Source organism: Lepeophtheirus salmonis, chromosome 1 (assembly GCF_016086655.4).
Source record: "Lepeophtheirus salmonis chromosome 1, UVic_Lsal_1.4, whole genome shotgun sequence".
NCBI classification, from domain to species: domain Eukaryota; kingdom Metazoa; phylum Arthropoda; class Copepoda; order Siphonostomatoida; family Caligidae; genus Lepeophtheirus; species Lepeophtheirus salmonis.
This window is the reverse complement of record NC_052131.2, coordinates 41,933,786-41,956,076: the sequence shown is the minus strand read 5'-3', so window position 1 is coordinate 41,956,076 and position 22,291 is coordinate 41,933,786. Positions and strand designations below refer to the sequence as shown.

General features: G+C 30.4%; 2 long non-coding RNA genes across 2 annotated transcripts; one reads left to right on the top strand and one right to left on the bottom strand.

Moving 5' to 3' along the window:
* Window positions 1–15,576: 15,576 nt before the first annotated feature.
* On the bottom strand, window positions 15,577–16,572 carry LOC139907641 (uncharacterized). Its single transcript, XR_011784367.1, has 3 exons — window positions 15,944–16,572; window positions 15,754–15,892; window positions 15,577–15,691 (listed from the first exon to the last, which is right to left on the bottom strand). It is a non-coding gene; the product is annotated as an uncharacterized lncRNA (long non-coding RNA).
* Window positions 16,573–16,671: 99 nt separating this feature from the next.
* LOC121128896 (uncharacterized) lies at window positions 16,672–19,440 on the top strand. Its single transcript, XR_005868299.2, has 5 exons — window positions 16,672–17,386; window positions 17,551–17,743; window positions 17,798–18,196; window positions 18,250–18,520; window positions 18,601–19,440. It is a non-coding gene; the product is annotated as an uncharacterized lncRNA (long non-coding RNA).
* Window positions 19,441–22,291: the final 2,851 nt, after the last annotated feature.

The following is a 22,291-nucleotide window of genomic DNA, read 5'->3' as shown; positions in this document are numbered from 1 at the left end:
GAAATTGTTTATAGTTATTTAAAAAGTTGGATTTGCCAAAATCAATTAATACAAGGATCTTTAGCTCAATGAATCGAATCGCAGACGGTAGACAATTCACGGCTCAGCTCCAAATCGTAAATTGAGTTATTTATTTCGAGTCTCCTTGCAAAGACTGTTGGGAAATGTATCATTCTTACATTCATGAATTCGCAGATTGCCCATCTATTAGGATTTTAAAAACTTATATTATTTTAAATATGAAAGCCATAAAAGAAAAGTTTGCACAGTCAATTTTATTATTTGGGCGGGCGACCAATAGTTCAGACAAAAGTAAGGGCTTAAATTATGCTCTTTTAAATGCAAAAGCGCTAATTGCTCACAAATTAATGAATGAAGAAGAAATGTATAACAAGGACGTCAGAACAATTCTAATTTCCTCCACCGCCCCCCGTATGGAGTGCTCAATATAAAGATTCCCAATTTTGGCAACACTGATTGGTTATGGGCAGGAGATATATTTTGCTTCCTTGATACAGACTCTGCAATTCATTTAAAAACCCTACACAAGATTGTAAGAAGATTCAAGAAGTTCAAATGCGGCAAAAAGGTTCTTAGTTTTTCTTAATTGGTTGGTTGTTGTTGTTTTTAAACTTATTTTTGTAAAGTGTGCAGTTTTTCTTCTTTTTAGTTTGATAACTTTATCGTTGTTTTCATTGGAATTGGAAAGTATTGTATTTAGATTTTTATAGTTTCATGTGATTATAAATATGTAGCTTTTTATTATGATATCTTTTGTCCGAGGGATTAAATTAAATTATAGTGTTTATTTATATTGTATAAGAATGCAACTTCTTAGGATTTTTAAGGAAGAAAAAAAAATTCAGTTTCAATCATCCTTGACAGGGTGAGAAATAAACTCAAATCCCACTTTTTTACTCAAATGCCGATCCTCAATTCCACTCTGATTTCTACAAGGAGTTACACAAACAATTCCCTACATATCCTCAGTGTGACCTTCAGTTCTTCATGAGCTCATGCACTTTATACTTGTATGTTCCCTCCTCAAACATAATAAGAATAATGACATTAGCAAAAGAAAACTAATTAAAAATGTTAAAACACCTCTTTTCTTATCTAGCAGGTAAAATAACTTTTAAAATTCCTGGGGAGACACATGAGAAAGGAAAAGTTACACGTTGTTGCGAAAGCGGTTTTTACATCCTATAGACATATCCCATCGGGTTTCCTTCATATTAAATGCTTCATGAGGGCGTGAAAAGACTTACGCTCTTTGCCACTTCGAGCATTTAAAGAAATCAACTTACTTATGCCCATATTTTGTTAATATCATAGAACATTATAGAGTTTATAAACAAATCATTGATTTTCAACTGAATAGTATAACTTATTTTTTTTTCCTGATAATTTTTCAATTTTGAAGTAATATTAATAACGTTTTTGGAGCCTTAATGGTATTTTTTCCTTTCAGGAGAATTAACCGATGCAGAACGATATCTCTTCCCTGCAGATTGGGTTCATATTCGAGTTAAAAACATTTTCTCTGTATTTATATGGGGTTTCAGTGATCTTTCCGGTACTATGTTATTATGATTCTGTTGATCAGGTTCATCAGATTTTTCCTCTGCTCTGACACCGTTAGAAGTTGTCTTATCTTTAGAAGTGCAATCTTTAAAACTCTCGATCTCTAATTGTACATCCGCTAAAACCTCAATTAATTCAACTCTATTTCTAATCCGTTTTGTTATTGACGAAATTTTGTCTCCGCTATCCTTATCAGAAGAAATTATTTAATAACTTTGCTTTGTTGATGCAAACTTTTATCTCCACCATCCTCCTCAAAAGGAATCACCTCGCATTTGAAGGTGTTTCCTTCTGACCATTTTTATTCCTTTTTTTTTTTTTGTCCTTGTTTTTAGTTTTTTTCTCTCTGAGATAAAAATCTTCAATGTTCTTTCATAATCAAAGATTCGTACCCTATTTTGACTACAATAATGTTTTATATGGACAAAATTAAAACAATTCTGGCACTGCATTTTACTTCCTGCAAACTTTAATCTGACTAGAGTTCCTCGAAATGATATAATTTGGGGAAGTGAAGAGGGATTAGCAGCAATTTCCACTATACAATCACTATCCCTCCAAATAATCTTGTAGTGAGTAAGTAATTCCTCAGCTCTCTTATCCTAGGGATTCTTTTTCGGATAGGGGTTAACTATTTCTTGGGATTATTTTAACCAATCTACAATTTAAGTTATTCAGCACGTTTAAACTAACGTAAGTTGTTTTTTTGTTGTTGTTTTTTTTCAGTTAATGGATAATTTATCAATGCCTTGATGGAAGTTGCGTGGTTTGATAAAGTCGAGAGTAATATGTATGGTACTACTCAATTAAGATCTTTGTTAACAAGTCCTGCCTATTATATGATTTTTAGGGAAGAAAAAGTTATAGAAGGAATAACCTTCTACATTTAAAATAGCAATAGTGTAGATAGAATAATCATTTTATAATATTCACAAAATATAGTGTTTTTAAACCTATTTGGACGTAAACATACATACACCGAATGAAGGACATCATTATGACTATTTCATCAAAACTACTTTCAGGTTGTGGATCACATTGTATCTACCCTAAGGAATTATTGGAATAGGATTGCTTCTAAGTATATCCAAACCTCTTATAAATCATATTTAATGGAGCACGAAATGAACCATTCAAGGCTGGTCTCTAATAGAAGAAAAAAGTTATGAACTTTTGAACAAGAATTTTGTTTGAGTTTGGTAATTTAGTTGTTTTGAAAATAAAACATGATAACCATTGCTAGTCATCATCACTTTTGACTAGATTAGCATTGTTTTTCATTACCAAGCAAAATACTTCAAGGAAATTAATTGTAATATTTAAATGATTTAGTGTGGTTTAGTTTCTATTATTCCGTTTCCATTTTTTTTTCCTAACTTTTTTGAGTTTTCAATATGGATGATTGAAATTCAAGTAAACAACCGAGTATATGTAGGAAGAAATGGGATTAAACTTTACTAATGAAGACCATAAATCATATATTTTAGTAACTATAATATATAGAAAAATGTATTCCTCATTGTTAATTCGATAAAATAATGATTTATGCTTATTAATCCTTGAAAGAACATATTTTTAGGCATAGAAATATTTAGATAATATACAATATTTTACCATTAAGTTGGAGATAATGCTCAAACTTAAGTATTAATGCAAGACTAATCGATTTATTTTACTAGGGAAGACTGAATACTTAATGTAAACCTCTTACTATTTGAATATTTCAATATTGATTTATTTATTTTAGTAGAGCAATTTTATGTTATCAAGATCTTTATAGTAGAACTACGTATGTAGAAATAAACACAATAAACAAAGTGGTTAAACTTTAGTTAGCTTGAGTAGATTTATTGTCTTATGAGTATGATTCTTTCACATAAGATGATGATTTTTATAATACTACAGATGGAGACACTTTATCATTTTCTATCATTACGTTACAACTTGTACAATTGAATAGGAATTAGTTAATTTTTACACACCGAATGCGCTCGTCTTGCCTTTGCTATTCATGAAAGGTAATGTCAAAATTATTGCAATTCTAATGAGCAAACATTTTTTTAAAGTACGTGCTGATAACCTGCAAGATATTACTACTTTTATTCATTTTTTATCTCTTTTTTGAAAATTAAAACATCAATTTGACATAAAGGAGGAATATATTTTGTATGGGGATTTCTGTCAGCAAATATGTCGTCTATCAAACCTATCAATATCATTTTTGTATTATTATTTAGACTCACGAAGATTTAGACAATTTTCAGATCTCTACTCATGACGTATGTTACTTTTTCTCCCCTTCACATAATTCAACTTGTTAATTATGTTGAAACGATGAATTTATTGAAGATGCATAGCTAAAAATAGAGTAGTATTAAAGTGTATTATACAACACCCCCTAGGGAAAAGAAATGTATTCCTTGCTTAACATATTTGGACAAATATTATTCTCGTCGTCTTCGTTCCACCACTTGGTGCATACCTAGCTTTCAATAGGACTAAAGAGTGTTAATCATCTTCCTTCCTAATTAAATAACTTGACCCGTATATAGCACTGCATCTTTTAATATGATATTACAAAATGGCAGACATGTTAAACCGTGTCTAACTTTGATCTTACATAATTTGAACTCTTGGGGCGTTAAAATTAATTTCCATAAGAGTATTATACTTCAAAATTCAAGTTCATTTATTATTAAACGTACATTAACATCGTGAACATCAGCACCCAAGCGGTTTGGAGGGTCAGAAAACAGGCTTCTCTCTTGAGATCCCGAAAAATGAAGAAACTGAAGAAAATGACCCTGTTTCCGTAATGTTTAAGATAATACAGAACATATTTAAAGGACTAGAGACGAGTTTTTTTTTGGACTTGACAAAGTAATGGTCTTTTCTGAAGCTTTAAGTATTTACCACCAGCAATTTTTACCGCTCTTGACACTATAAACTTGGCAATGACATTTATTTTTTGGCCGGGGAGGGGGGCAGCTTAGCTATTGTCATTATTGTATTGGCTCCAAAAGCATATCGGGTAGCTTATGGAGTTAGATTAGTTGCTAAACCACTTCAAGGTTTCTAGTCAATGTTATATCCAGCTTTATATTGTTTCTTGACCCTCCAAATCCTCTTGTTGCTGAGCGAGAGCATGTCTATGATGTTAGTGTAACCGGTGAAGACTAGAACGGCAAGTTTCTATCTTTTTCCTCCCATTGTACACTTAAGAGTATTTAATCTAATCAAGCAGATGTTAAATGTGTTTGCTAAATAAAGTAGGCCCAGAAGAAGTGGAGATAATATATTGATAAATATAATTATAGGAGAAGTGTAGGTTATTACTATGTGGAGATGTGAAGAGAGTACAAATTTTCGTGAGCGTAAATTTGAAAAACATATACAGCGTATGGTCGTTGTTTAGCAACGAACTTTAAATCCCTGAGGCATCTTTAAACGCGCAGTTAGTTTGCAATTTGGGGACTCTAGTGGCATTCGCCTAATAATCTTCAACCGTAAAGAGATTTGTAACACCCTTATGTTTAAGAATCCCCATAAAGGTAGTCATTTCAGTTATATTTGTCGTGAGTTAATCGAAAGAAATTGGAAAATTTCCATGAGAAACTCCACCACGTTTTTAATGTATTTAATTTTTATATCTATTACACTATGCAACAGCATTTTTTGCTCACTGGCTAAAACCCACATTTATTATGGTAACTTAAGGGCAAAAATCCATGTATATATGAAAACTAATCTTTTTTCAATAGATTTATATTAATACTAAAACATAGATTGTTTTACGTCTTGACAAATTATTCAATTTTAAAACCCTCCAACCTCTCTATTATAACTATCATTGTTTTGATTCAATAAGTAAGATTAGATTATCGTTTTTATATATATCATTCGCATAGACAGTGATTATTCTTTCTAGACGTAAAATATACCTTCAACTTGCGTGGTTCTTTGTTACCAACTTGGTAAAACATCTGGTGGAAAGCTCAAAGATAATAAAATAGGAAATTCTTTATGTTGGATTGGAATAATATAAAGAGATATCGGGAGAATAATTGTTCGTACTGAGACTTACTTTAATCAACTAAGAGTTATTATATACATAACGCTAAGCAACAAGAGAAATAATATAAACAGGAACAGATTATATGTAAGGACAACTAGAATATAAAACTCTTATCATTTAAACACAGATAGATCAGTATTGACATAATAATAAGAATACTAACACATTACAAATCAAACATGGAAATTCTTAATGAATAGAGTTCAGCTATACTGATATATTATATTCCTGGTAAAAAATGCTCTCTATTTATTCTAGTAATATCTGATGAGTTCAATGTACAATTATTATTATTTATATAGATGGTAAATCCGTTGATAGCTCTAACAAAATTGATTGGTCTCTTCATTGTTTACATGAAGATTTTGAAATAGAAACTTAATATACAAATGGAAAACTAAAAAGCCTTATCTTAAGAAAAAATGCTATATCTTCTTTAAGATTAAAAACAGAAGGGATAATTAGACAACGGACTATTATAAGGGCAATGACTGAGATGAGGTGTCACGGAAAACGGATAAAAAATAAGGATAGAACGACGAGCTTAAGAGACAAAGAGCTATTATATATCGACAATTTTTTTCAACTCCAAGTAAATCAGTAATTTGTTTTTTTCTTTTTTGTTCCTAATATCAAAAAAAAAAAATTAATATTATGATGGAAAGATTTGTAGTAGCACAAAATAAAATAAAAAAATAAGAGGAACGTCTTTTCAATCAAGAAAAAATGAAATACTTAATATTCCAGCGATAAATAATTAGGCTAAAATCTAGGAATTGATTTACAATCAAGTATCAATATTTATTGTAAATATGATAATAAATGTTGAGTAATCCATGATCGGATTTTCAAATAAAAATAATAATTATAGAATTGAAAAAGAAATAATGAGTTTACTTCATAAGTTTATTCAAACAATTAACATGCTATTTTATAGGCGAATTACTCTATGTCGAGTGATCCAATTTATCATTAGTTATTAAAATAATTGATGAAGATTCATTTCACCCATATCTAAATATAATGTAATTAATAAATATCAAGAAGTAGAGTTTTTATAAGTTTTATAATTCCTGAGGTTGAAGGTACATTTTCAAACATATATCCTCTTCTCTATATATATATATATATATGTATGTAATGGGGAGGATGAGACATCCTTGATAATAAAGTATTCAAAAATGAAACACAGACATATACTCATCCTGGAAATAAAATCAGAAACACTTTTTTCAACACTTTTAATCAATTATAAAAGAGAGAGCAAATGTTATAGATTCTCCCTCAAAAAATGTATCCCTTCGATGAGGTTTAATAACAGATCCTTCCTCCACACTTAATAATAAAGGCGATCTGAAATTAAAAATTAGATTTGAAACGAGTAAAAGGAAATCCTGTACAAAAATTATCTCTTTCTTCGACAGAATTGAATCATACTTGATAATTGCTTTTGGAGGACTCTTTCAAGTTTCACCACCAAAAAATGAAATTTTCTGACAAAATCTTTCACCAAACGATTCATAATTCCATGATTGACTACTTAGATTACAAATGAGGGTTTTCATTAGACGATGAGATATGTCCCGCCGGTAAGTTAAAAAAGAAACCAAAATTTGACATGATAACCCCAAGAATTTGAAGAATGTTTTAGAGGAAAGCAGCTTAGCTGTCGTGACGTTGTATTGAATTAGCTATGAGCAGCTCTGAGAGAAATGAAATGGAAGTTAACACAAATCCCACTCCGTATATAGGAAGAACATTGACAAGAATTACTCCGATGTACATCCTTAATTCAAATCTGAGGTCAACGCGGAGTTACACTTATAACTCAACAAAAAATTATCAGTATTACTCTGTTTCTTTCATAAACATACACAAATGTTCAATCCAACTCCATTTCTATCAATGGTGTATAGGTAGGAATGGTTTTACTATGGTAATAAATATTAAGAATTAACCCCTTATCTTACTTTGTCTTTATGAAGGATGAAAAGCTTGTCAAATATTGAAATAAGAAGAAAAAAATGCCCAGCCTTGATCATTGATGCTTTGTCCTATATTGGTAATGCTCTGAACAAAAGCATAGAGAGGGTGATTCTATGGATCAACAAACTGCTGTATATCTATCGTATCCTAAGTCATCGACACGCTTTTGATACATATTTTGCGTTGTATATGTTCATTTTTTCATTGATATATTTTAATATTATTATATATTATAAATGATTTATTTCTAATTGTAAAATTGTCATTGCTAAGAATCAGACTTATTATTATGAAAAACACAAAAATAAGTCCATAGACATCGTTGAGACCAACAAACTCTAAACATGTTATTAAAATTTATATTCATGTCACATATTTACCAGAGTTTGATAGAAACATAAATGATTTTTTATTATTTTACGTACTAGTAAAAAATAGATCTTATGCCAATTTGAAAGTTTATAATCTTCTTTTATGGATGTTAAAATTTAAAAAAATGTTAACCATAAAATACATAATTTATTACATATATCTCCAAACAAATTTTTGAATATTGGTTATTCAAAGACACTTCTAATTGTCCAATATTAGTCATTTTTCCATTCAAGATAGTATAATTTGTTTAAAATAAAGGGACATGAAAAAATAATTTATATTATTGAATTTCAAAATTCAAAAATATATATACTAGAACCTACCCGTATTACCTATATATTTTATTTCGACTTATTTTATTAATACTTTTAATAAATCCAGAATTTAGTAAAACTTTTCGATAGACAACATAGTAATTACATATATGTTCCTTATTCAATTATAATGAATATACATACTAAGACTAACTGGCTATCCTTCCCTTTTTTGATTCGTATTCAATATACATTTTCCCTTAGTAAAATAATTCGTTTTTTGGATTTTAATTTTTTTGTGTGCATCTTAAAATAACTCAAATACACGGGGAAACGATCTTGTATTATGAAAAAAAAATCAACTTATTAACAAAAAACAAACTTACCCTCCAGAGTCCAGGAATTTGGTCTGGTTAGAATTAAACATAGCCATAGGTACGTATTTCGAAATTATGAACAACTTTTATTTTATGTTTTAAGTCTATCTGTCTCTGTTTTTGAAATAAATACCCTCTGCGTTTTTATGAGGGGACATACATAAAATCCTACAACTAAAATATTACATTGTAGTACATAATATATTTACAAGAGTATGTAAATTGACAATATATTCTATAATCACTGTTAATTTAGGTAAGAATATAATGCATTCAGAAGATTCATCTCCAAGGGGCGTCCGCAGTATTTTTATTTTTTTTGTGGGGGGGGGTTCTCCATTTTTTTTTTCTAAAATGGAAAATCCTATTCACAAAAAATTTTCAAAAATCAGTAGCCATTCAGAAAAAATTAAACCTTTTGGAAACAAATTTTAAAAATTATAGCTTTTCACAAAAATTAAATTTTTTGGAAAAAAATTTTAAAAAATATATTTCAAATGTTAAATTTTTTAGAAAAAAAATTAAATAATCTTTTAATTTTTTTATAGAAACTTAAATTTTTGGAAAAAAGTTTTAAAAATTAAATTTCACATATTAGATTTTTTGAAAAAAATTTAAAACATCCATAGCTATTCATTTAAATTAAATTTTTGGAAAAAAAAAATTGAAAAACTAAATAAATTTCAAATATTAAACATTTAAAATATAATGAAATATTTTCTATTAAAAAAAATCTATAATTGGGGTTGGAAGCTACAGCCCTGCCCCTGTGGACGCCCCTGTATTCATATTTAATTTATCTCGTCTCATAAGATCCGTTATTTTAGCATTATCTTCATTTAATATTTTACGGTCATACAAAATGCAAAAGGTATTTGTTTTTTTAAATTTTCTCTTTTGAGAGTCGAGTTTGAGAGTTGACAAAAATGATTGTCTTGCTATTAACACTACAATCAATTATTATACCAATAAAGCTCAAATTTTTAGTGATATAACACAAACATTTCAATTGGACATGTTAAAGACATAGCACTACAAAAAAAACTCACAATCGGATTAAGTACCATTCTACCATTCTACTTTTATACAGTTATTCCGCGATTTTCTTATTTGTTAATACATTTCTTATCATTGATTTGAATACTATTAGTTTATTGAGTTTTCATAATGTTTTCCTAGATTTAGAGCTTAAGTATTATTATATATTTAACGTATTTTCAAAGATCCCATCTATTAATAGCCATTGTGAGTTATACCTACATTATTTCATCATTAATATTCTGTCTTTATATATTTGTCCCCGATATATTTGATACTTTTCGACTTCTGAGTCTTTTTGCTTTATATGAGAAATATTTGTATACATCTTAGTTAAACTATAGTCTTTTATCTATTAAGTGGACAAATTTTATCATGCCATACTGAATTGCAATAGTCTTAATGTCAACTGCAGGATAAATTATTTACTATTAATATGTATATGTTTTTTATGACCATGTTTTAAAATTTCGATGCACCCTCTAGTGTTCAAATAGACTAAACAAACAAATACTCATGAAAAATGTGACGATTCCGGGTGATAACAAGTTTTAATTTTTTGCCAAGAAAAATTGAAATGACTCCGTCTATATTCAGCCAGGTAAGGTAATTTTATCATCGTAGCATTTTTCAGCTAAAATTAAATAACATTTATTATATAAAAAATACAAAATTATTATTTTTTGGTAACGTACCCACTTCAATAAAATATATTACCGCACTAATCAATTATCCTCCAGTGCAGAAGCAACAGTACTCTGCCGAAATGCATAAGTATGTTACGTTCATTTTCAATTAAATAGAACTGGAACCGAGTTTTTTACTATATATCTGAGATCCATCACCTCCCTCCATTATCAAATTGGGTAACAGTTTATCCTTTTTATAATAACAAGCAATTGAATACTTAACTCAAGAATTTGTTTAACACTATGAACCCCAATTATTATTTATTGGCTTGTAAATAACTTGAATGAAATTTGAAAACTCGAATTGTATTTGATGAAAATATTCAAGAACTTTGACGTGCAGTATAAGTACATTTACCACCTAGGCTCTCTAATAGCCCTTGAAATACAAGGTTCTCCTCCAAGAATACCTTCATACAATTAGTAGCTATTAGCAACTACTTTTAAAATAAATGTTCATGATTGGAATGTAAATATATGTTGAGATTGTTTAGTTGGGTACCAGAGACCTGATGCATTAAAGTTGGGAGCATGACAAATAGCATTGGAACCGGTGCTTCCATCGTCATTTAGTCATAAAAACGTAGGCCTGTCAATTTTTGTAGGCAGGGAATGTTTAATATATATAAGTACAGAGCACGTAGTACGATGAATGAATACATATTATGTACTTCTTAAAAACAGTGCTAGACAAAGTGTGTCTCCCAGGTAATTACATTACTCATAAGCTACAAAATCAAAATAAGATTGATTGATTAACAAGGCTTATCAAGTTTATTTCCCATAAAAATCCCTCACTTTTTTTAAAAGGTAATCTTGCTAACATTACTAAACTGGGATCAATATGATAACCCCACACTTTGTAACTCAAATATCTTGATTATTCATATAAATACGTCTCTCTCGAGTGTTTTTAGATCAAGTGAAGTGTCAACCAAAAATGGCAAACTCTACCATCTTCTATTATCGCCAAAATATACCAGAATATTTTTATTGACATAACAAAAATCCCCTCTTGGAATGGAGAGTTACTGGATCAGGTACTCCTCCTTACATGCTTCTGATGATGATGGGTACTATTTTATCAAACGGATCCGTCGAGAAAATCTCATTTTTATGGGGTGTTGCTCATCGTGTTTTATGGTATGGAACGCCAACGTATGACTCAGATACTACCATAGATATAATTCATCAAAGCATAGCAAAGAAACATTTTTTTAACAATACAGAGAATCCGAGCTTCCTAGAATGTATGCCTATACATAAATCTACTTTGAGTGTTAATGACCTCCCAAAACACCGTACACCGGTATTTGTGAAGGGTAAATTTTGTTTTGCACTTTTTAGGACTCCTAAAAACCACATTCTTCTAACACCATGGTATTTGAAAATGTTATATTGGAGAGATTTTAAGATTAATATTACTTTGATATGTGAAAATTTTATAGAAATTTTAGATCTCCCGAAATCTTTAAATAAAAAATAGAGAAATCCTTACTATATATTTATGACGACAAAGAATTTACTGCGCAGTTTCAAATCTCGACTAGTCTTATTTTTTATAATGTTCCATGTAACGACTCTGGAAGAACTTTTAACTCCTCCATACACGCTTTCATAGATTGTACCAGTGTTCGAATTCTATATGTATTTATTTCCTTATATATAAAGGGACTAGATGACCAAGAATCAAAACTCCCAAAAGCACTGATTTTGTTTGGGCTTTCAAAACGAAAGGGATCCGCAGGAAAGACGAAGGTGTTGGAATTAGCGTCATTGAATTCTTAAACTCTTATTGCCAGCAAAGTTACAAATTATGAACCCTTAGCTGCTGAAGAGATAGGAGCTGTTATCATCACATTTTGCTGCCTTCTCTTTGATGGCTCCGAACACTTCTGGATCTGGAGGAAAATATGGAGGCGATGTTATTAGGTATTATTGCCCCTTGATATCTTCAAAATATTTAGACACTTTAAAGTGGATTGTGAGGTCTTAAAATGCTTTTAAAAAGAAATAGTCTTACTATGGAGACTGTTTGTACTTTTAATGGTGGATTGCTTCTTATATTATTCTAACTTATTTGAGTCGGAAAAAGAGGAAACACTCTGAATTTTTGAATATTTTTGTAGTGACTAAGAAAATATATAAGATGCTCCTTTGATTTGAATAGGATCCATCTTATGTGAAAAATACATTCCAACTCGAAAAATCCTCAAAAACCAGATAATTGAGCAACATTTTCTTAAAATATTACAACTCTAAAATGACCAGTCAGATTCAGGAGACAAATACTAGACTTGTCTCACCAAAGCTACAACTAAACATTTTATTTTAATTTTTATAAATATTGTATCCGTAGTCTGTGAGTAATTTACTTTTTTGATGTGGCTCTAATTCAAGACAAGCCTGTAGATACTCACCAATACTTCAAAAAAATATTTTGTTCATCTATAATAGTCATTGATTTCTAATATACAATAAATTCATTACTTTACATATTTCAGATTTGGACATGGGAAGGAAGAATGCATATACAGGGAGTTTGAAAAAAAAAAGAAAAAAACCACTTTAAAAAACGAGTTGGTGTTTATCTAGGATTTGCAAGAGTTGAAGAGAGAATTACAATTCAAGAAACCGTTCGTCTAGTGGAAATCGAACAATAAACCTGCATTCCCACAGGAGGAAAATGTAAAAGAAGATATGTCAAAACCAGACCAACCTGAAGATGAGTCACAGAAAAAAACAAAGCGTTAATAAAAGTTTACTCAATAAAGGATGATTGGAAACTCGTTCCAAAAACCAAAGAGAATCTTCTGTAGTAACACAAATACTTCAATTATTCTTATCTCATATAAGTTTAGGGTAAACGGCATCAAAATCCCCATGTGTCTCCAAATAATTAATCATGGTATTTTTTTAATAAAAATTGAATTGAATTCGTTGATATTTAATTTATTATTTTCATCTCTGCAGCAAATATAGGTCTCTCATATACATTATTTTTAATTGTGTATTTTGTATAATCAGTTCATTTTTACTCGAATGATAGTAATATACTTGTTAAGTATTGATCAATTTTCTATATTTCATTCTTATCAAATCTCTGCATCAGTGTCTAGTATCAATTCTTCTTTTGACCTATATTTTTGCTAATACATACACATGAAGAGGCTCTTCTTTTCTTTTTTGGAGAAAAGGTTGATAAATTCAATGAATTACTCAGTATTCAAGTCCCGGAACGCAGGACACGCCTTGAATATTACAGAAACCTATGCAAAACAAATTGTATGGGCCCCAAATCACAATCTGGCTTGCAATAGCCAGCACTCTATAACGCTTATAAGGTTTAGTCGTTGCCACTATTTTCTAAATTTTGAAAATTAGGATCCTTGTCCATTTTTAAGAACAAGAATGAGTTTTTATGAAAATCAGTGAAAATCAAATATTTTTTATATGGAATTTTTTTAGTTTTTGATTAAAAATTAAGACTTTTTTTCATGCAAAGGTAATGATTGACTGTTAGTACTGAGTTGTATAAAAAGGGTAAATTATTTTTTCCAAAGAATCCCTTTAAAAGATTGATAATTTTCTACAAAACCCGTGGTCATAGCACTTTTTTGATGAGACAATACATTTGAAAGGTACTAGAAAAACTACCCTGGAGAAAATTGCCATTATGGAGGAATTGCCAGTTAGGAAAATTACCCGTATTTTGTGCAAACTTCATGATGAATAACAACACATTATAAATTTGCTGAATATTATTTATGACAAATATCTAAACATGTTTGTTTGTTCCATCCCCCCCCAAGGGAGTACCTTCAAGTGTGAGTAATATTATTATAATATAATTTCCTTGCACTTTTTTAAATTAATCTAATCTTCTTAGAAATGGATCGAGAGGATTAGTAAGGAGCCCCCCCGTCCTACAAATAGCTTAGGGCCACCTTTTTTTATTTCTTATTTTATATACATACATTTACATTAAACAGATTTACTTGTAATATGTTATGATTTTACAATTCCCAGTTGTTAATTTAAAGTCGTAAAAATATTTTTTTAAGTACTAATGTACATACATATTTTATCCATTTTTATTTACTATAAGTAAAAGGACAAAGATGGGAGAAAAAAAAGGAGAAGGCGTACAATCATTTCACCTATTCCATCTCTAGCTTGCTCCTTTGATTATTTGTCCTCAATCTCATCCAACACAGCAGAGAACTAACACACATACTGACAGTATTACTGAATAAATAAAGTTGATAATTCTGTAGAGAAAAACGCGTGCAAGGAAAAAGGGGGGCGGGGGGGAGAGAGAAAGACTTAAGGTATCATTGATACCTTAAGTCTTTCTCCGTATCATTGTTTAAAATACTGATTTGATTATCATCGGCCTGCTTTATTATCATTTTTGAGGGTATAACGAAAGTATTTATTAGCAAAATGTTTAATGAAGATATACTACGCATAATTGACTTCGACGTTTTTTATCCGTTACATTTGATTTGAATACGTCACACTCCATGAAATTGTAATTCATTATGAACCTATTCTCAGAATAATAACTAATGAAACGACAAAGTAGAGTATTTCGAAATATATTTGAAGTTCCAAGTTGTAAAAAAAATGCTTAAATTAAATATAATCTACATACTAAAAACTAAACCATCATACATTTATGCTAAATATACAAAATTAAACAATTCATCATATTTTAAATTAATCATATAACAATAAATTATAAATACAGAAGATTGATCCAAATAATATTTTCTTTTTTGACATTAATTGAGTTAAATATGTCATAACTTTAAGTTGCTAAACACAAGCCAGACGTGGAGTTTAATCAAAAAGATAATCACCCCTTTTTCTTCATGTTGAAGTTGCAATATACAATTGTGCACAGGATAGATATGTATATCTCTACCGATGAGATCTAACTAATTATTAATAATAAAGTAAATGACAAGATTATGGAATTAGACATTAAATATACTCATAAAAAAATTATAAGGAATTAAAAAGAATTAAATCCATCGTAAAGATTTAGAGCAAAAGCTAATTATAATTGTAATGTCCGGCGATATTACTCCTTATTAAGGGTATCAAAAAGATCCCCCCCCCCCGTTATTTATGCTTGTATAACAACATACTATTATCATGAAGGATACGCACAATTGCTAATTATAATAATTATAATGCTACACCCAATGTAACTACCCCCGTTGTTGTGACCATTTAAGCAGTTGTTTTTGCCTTTTATGAGTTTTCTGACCACCTTTTCTTGGAGCTTATCAACCATAGGTAATCCTAAAGGGATAAAAAAGTAATATTTATTGACTGAGTAATATTGGAAATCCTAATTATCATACCCAGGTCTTTAAGTGAAGAAACTAGTGTCAGACAAACTAGTTACGAACCATCCAAAGCTACTACACCGTTGCTGTGACCATTTAACCAGTTGATTTTGTAATTTAATGAGTTGTGTATCATAATTCTTGATATTTTTAGCTAAAATAGAATTATATTTTATGATTATAATTTAAAAAAATGAATACTTACTGTTAGATGGTATAAAAATCAGAGTTTTATTTGGTAATTTGGTGTGGATGACTCCTAACATGCAGAAAATTATATTAACATTACAATTTACAATGGGGGTATTTCCATAAAATGACATCATTACCAATATCCTCCATTAATTAATGATGGTTCCTCGGGAAGGGAAGAATTTACCCGCGTATTTCTCCATAAATTTTTTGAACGTAGGATGATTAGCAATGGATAAGATTATATTACATGCAATAAGAATCTTTGTGAGATCAAAGTTAAAGTCTGACTTGATGTATTCATCGTTCATTTGATTTTATCGATGAATATCCATACTCTTGTTATGAGATGAGGATAATGAGTGGCGTGTAATTCTAGAGAGAGGACTAAAGGCACATTTATATCAACAAATCCAACAAGCCATCTGTTTCTCATCAGGTAAGTATTTTCCAAATTCCTGGGCCTCCATATTCAGAAATCCAGACAGAAGGTGACGTTATTTTAGGCATTTTATTCAGTTCTCTATCGCTCATCAGCATCTAATATTATATTAATATTGAATAATAAAGGCGGGAATGATAACGTTCATGATAGAAGAAGATTTATATCATTTAATCAATGATGACATAAGTATTTCTTCTCTTCTCCTCACACGCTTTTGTATTCTTACCAAAATTATCAACGTTATGCATAATGTAAAATGATGAAAGAAGTCAAAAAAAAAAAAAAAAAAAAAAAAAAAGGAGGAGAAGCGAGCCGGTCGTAAACAAGACTTGAGATAAACAGACTTATAATTATTAGTTTAAAGTTCCTCTCGAACCCTGCTTTTTCGAGGGAATCCTCGAAGTTTTTCAGGATGTCTATCTGCTGGGGCTCGAGATCCTCAAGACATGATGGAATTCTTCTTTCACCAGCCTTCACTGTGTACATAATTCCTTGGACTTTTACAATTATAAACTCAATTTTAAAGCCTCGTTGTGCTTGTGGGATGTTGCAATAAGCCAGTCAGAAGGACTCAGGACCACATTATTAGCACCAAGATTCATACACTCTACCATGCAGATAAGGGGAGTATTTTGAGCAGTAAAGGAGAAGATGGAAAGACTACTCCAGCTCCGATTTACACCAATGACACCAGCGCTCCTCAGCAACCATTTTGCTGTGAGTCGATGAACGGGTTCCTCATAATTACTAATGGCTCCAGCTGTGCCAGCTTCATATTGAGTCCAAGTCTCATCAATCTTCTTTCCACGATTCTCGTTGGCCCCTTGTGCTCCGGGCCCTTCCTCAAGTCTTCACGAATATCCTTATTGTGTAGACTCTCTAAAGCTATGTACATAGGGACTCTGTTTAGTCACATCACATTTTGATGCAAGTAATCTCTTACTGGCTCTCAAGCAAATAAATAGTTTTAATTTTTTACTTCCCCCCTGGATCCGAAACTGACCAACTGAGGTAATATTATATTCATTGAGGAACTCTTCCCTACTATTGATCCTGGCATTAAAGTTGGTGGGGTCATTATTTCCCAGTAGAGGAAGAACTACATTCAATATCGAGTTCCAAGATCATCTTATTTCTTTCAGCTAATGTCCACATTTTATTATTGTTTTTAATAGTTCTTACGGACCCATATCAATCCGCTCAGAAAAACAAGGTCCTGTATCTTTCAAAAATCTGTTTTTAATGTTGATCGCTCAAAAATCTTTATTGGGAAATATCCTTTTAATCTAAGAGAAGTTCAAGGACTTCCACACTGATTTAATACAAGGGGAGCCAAAGCCTTAATCCTGAACTGAAGCTTGTACTCTGGTTTGTGAAATATATGGTTTTGAGTTATCCAATACTAGACCATCTCTTATCTAGGTTATTTCTTGGTTTATTTGACTGGAAAAGGGTGTATATCTTAATAAATGGAAGATCCTAGGAAGTATATTTATATTCTATACTTTCAGCCTTTTGTATCGAGTTAAAGGGATGCTCTTATAAATTATCACACTTATTTGTAGTGATTTAATCATTTTTACCTCATTTATTTTCGTAGCTCCCAATGAATCTGCTGAAATGCCCGCACCAAGTAGAACAGCTGATCGAGTGATGTCTAGTTAATCGAAGGAAACTATCATTTCACGATCAGAATTCGAGATAATTTGTGTCTTTTTAAGATTTATTGAAAGACCCAATATATCTTTGAAAGTATTAATGGTCTCGTACCAAGCTTTGATGGACTGTACAATTTCTTGTTCAGATCCTGCCAGAAACAAGGTAAGGTCATCAGCATACAGTTCCGACTTTAACAGGCAGTTTTTAATTTGCAGACCTTTGATTAGCTTTATTTTATCTAAGAATTTATCTGGAAAACCATCTAGGTACAATTGTTGGATTATGAACCTATGAGATAAACAGTCGAAAGCTTTTTCAAAATCTATTAGGATTGTTGCAAATTTTTTATTAACTGTCGAACAGTGATACATTGCATCTTGTATTGACAGCGGAATATCTACCAAGTATCTTCCCGACATGAAACCTTTCTGATCAGGAGAGATGATGTATGGTAAAACATATTGTATTCTTCTATTTAAAATGCCTGTAAGAATCTTGAATGATGTATTCAGTAGAGAGATTGGACGGTAATTCTTGATGTATTTACTATTTTTTCCTCTTTTTAGGACCAACGTAAAAATTCCTTAACCCATAGAATTTTTGGACAAATCCCTTTTAAAAAATATTTTTTTAAGACCTCTTCCAATGTCGGAGCCATTTACAAATCAAAAGTCTTAAAGAACTCGGAAGGAAGTCCAAAAGGTTTGGGAACTTTATACATATATATTTTTTTCTCCAATCATTATTCTTTCATTCTAATGGAGAGAGTATATAAAGTAATCGAATGATTATGCAAAGTGTTACATAGTTTAACACTAAGGGTATGTTGGAGAGTGTAAGTCAGAGCATATTTAAAGATTGACAACGATTGATTGATTTCCGGCTATGCTTTCTATGTATGATTAGGTCCATGAAAACATAACAAACATTACCTATTTATTATTCTTAATTACAGAAAGGCGTTTTTAAGAGATTCAAATATAAATAGGTAAGAAATAAACATTTAAAAATAAAGCCTAAAAATTGTGCATTTAAATTAATTAGGGCAATAGGACCTTAGGTACTTATCCCTGAAACTATTTTGCCTCGGGACATTTTGCCTTAAGGATATTTCGTCTGAGGTTTAAATACCGTTATTTTTTAGTTTAACTTTGATTTCTTTTAATAAGCACCAACACATCACTACTTCTATATAGAGGCAGTAAGAAGCCATTAAATTTTGAGATATCAAGGTCAAAGGTCAAGGTACCACAATATATATATTTTGCTATTTATCATCATAAAGTTTGAACAAAATACGGCCAATTTTCCTCCAGGGCAATTTTCCTAGTACCGTCCTGTGAAACCCTTTTCATCGTTAATGTGGAGCAACGAGCCTTGGATTTATACGAAATTACTTTTTCCCCACCTATTATAATTAACAAAAAATAGTATTCTACACAAGAACAATAATTTACCTCTGTATATCAAAATAATAATATAATATTTATCTTAAGGTAGTAAACTGAGAACAATATTTATTAAATATATTTTTATATTGTACTTTTTTGCCAAAATCTCCTTGAGCAAATTGCCCGCACACACTGATTAATAATGATATTTTGTTTAATTTAAAGAAAGAATGATAAATAATTAATAGTTTATACTACTGCTTTAATAAACTACTTGACTTCAGTCTTCCCTGTATCATTGAAGTTCAATTATCACTTTATATGACCCCTTTATGTGTTCAGTCATCAACACTCTCCTCCGGAGTTGGTTTTCAAATTCCATTCAGTCATTCGTACCCGTTTGTTATTGCCAATAACAAGGAACTGATAGTATGAAATAAAAGAACCATATAGCAATTGTAAGCTCTTCATTTATGAGCTCTTAGAATTAGGTGGCAGAAAAATTACCACAGGGATAAATGCCTTCCAGGGGCGTAGTGTTCATAGCAACGTCGCTTTTTGATTATTCCATGTCGTTTCTTCTTATCATTACGAAGCAGATTTCACGATGCAGTAATTTTACACTACTTCTGACTTATCGTTGTCATAGGAACCCTGATTAGTAGAAGAGGAACAACATGGTTAGGCATTTGGAACTCGTACATGACTGATAAGTCAGTCATATGAAGCTATCATCTTTGATGTTATTCCTGAGCGCCTGAAACCCAGAATTTCATCCAGAAATGATAATGATATCGTTGATTCGTTCCTCTCACATGGAGGAATACATGTCAACAAATCTTGCAGGTCATACTATTATTTTAACTCCATGGGATGTCATCTCGAAGGTATGATTATGATACCAAAATATTCTTGATTGGAATGTAATTACTATTAAGAGAACTCCTAATGGCTTAGGTAATAATTTTCAACTTGATCTTCTGGTTGAAGAGAAAAGTTCTATTGATATATATCCTTCCATTAGAAATCAATTGGATATATAGATGCAATTTGTAGATACAAGTAGTTAAACAATAGTATCATGACCAATATCTAAGAATGGATATTTCTTAGAGCACGAGGAGAATGCAGAGTGATACTTATGGTCCAAATGAATATAGACCCTTGTTAATATCAGCTGCCAGTAATATCATTTTTGAGTAAAAAAAAATTACTGTTACCTTCAACATATAAATTCGCAATAGTGAATTATATTTTATAATTATTAAATTTCGATAGATGTTCGTAACAAATTAATTATTAAGAGAGAAATGTTAACACCACGATGATTTATTAAAAAAACATAATAAAAAAATAAAAAAACAATGGCACAACCATTTTTCTTCCTCTAATCTTTAAAATGTTTTCTACTTTTTTCACATCCGTACAAATATCATAAATAAATGCTTTTGTTTGATAAGAATATCTTTACTTCCAAAACTTTGATTTAGTGATTTTTATAATTACGATAGTCTTTCAGTTTCTGGATATTCCTATCTTGTAGCCATAATGTCTGTTTCAATCAGGTTTGCATCTTTGAAATCTTTATACTGAAGATTCGTTTCAGTATTCAAAACATTTACTCATCCGTATATTTGCATTACATTCAATAAAGATAAAATTGTGATAAAAAAATAAAAGCAATGGATTATTGTATTTTTATATTAACACTTTTAAATAAATGTAAATTGAGGTTGACAAGATTTTTTACCAAAAAAAAAAAAAGGAAATAAGGAGTACATTTATTTTAGGGTTATAATTCTTAAGTATATTGTTGAGTTTTTTATTGTTGACAACTTGAACAATGTTTTTATTTTCTAAACCTGTTATCATTATTTTTTTCATTCTGGAGGAGAGGACATCTATGAGTAAGTATTGAATCTTCTGATGAAAAATGGAAAGTAACACTGAGGAGTTGTGGGTTATTTATCTTTTATTTAAATAAATCAAATATACATTATTAAAGCAAGGTGTGTCTGTTCGTCGACAACTACTAACTCCGGGTAGTGCAGGCTTCTATTACTATTTACATAAAATGATAAAAATGTATAAATTATAGAACATTGGTTCATTATCGCAAAAGCTCGCGACTTATACTCAAAACTTGCGACTCAACTTGGACTTGTGATTCGATTTGATCTCACAATTAAAGACTTGAGACTTGAAATGAACTGGAATTAAGTTTGAAGACTCAAATTGGACTAGATACAAATATTCAAAGACTTGAACTAGACTCCATAAAATATTCAAGGACTTGCACTTGTGAGCAAGGAGTTGAGGCTCGTCTTGGGCTTGAAATATAAGGTATTTCCCCCACCTCTTTTCCTGGCTATGTAAACAAACAACTTTTAAGCTAACACCAATCCTAACCCATTGCACTATGCATCGTAGAGTTTTATCTTATGGCATTGCAGTAGTGGAATTATGAGTCAGCTGTTGTCGGAGGCAAAGTTATGTTATGAATCTTGATCTTGTTAACTATTAATACTTATTAGTTATCAGTAACAATTAAAATCTTTAAATATGGCATGGATGGTTAATGCTATGCATATGTAATTTTGTCAGATTATAAATAGATGAAAAATTTTGGTTGAATAATTTTTCTTTCAAACAAACGCTAAAAGTACCATTTCGACAATGAATACGGTTATTCGAGAATTGATTCATATATACTTTATGTTATTTCTTTTTGTATTTCAAAAAATACGTAGAAAGTAAAATTAAATTAATAGAAGTTGTAGCACATACATAAAACTACAATTTAAAATGAACAAATACATTTTTACCCAGTCCTAGACAAAAATTTATGATTTTTTTAAATCAAAAG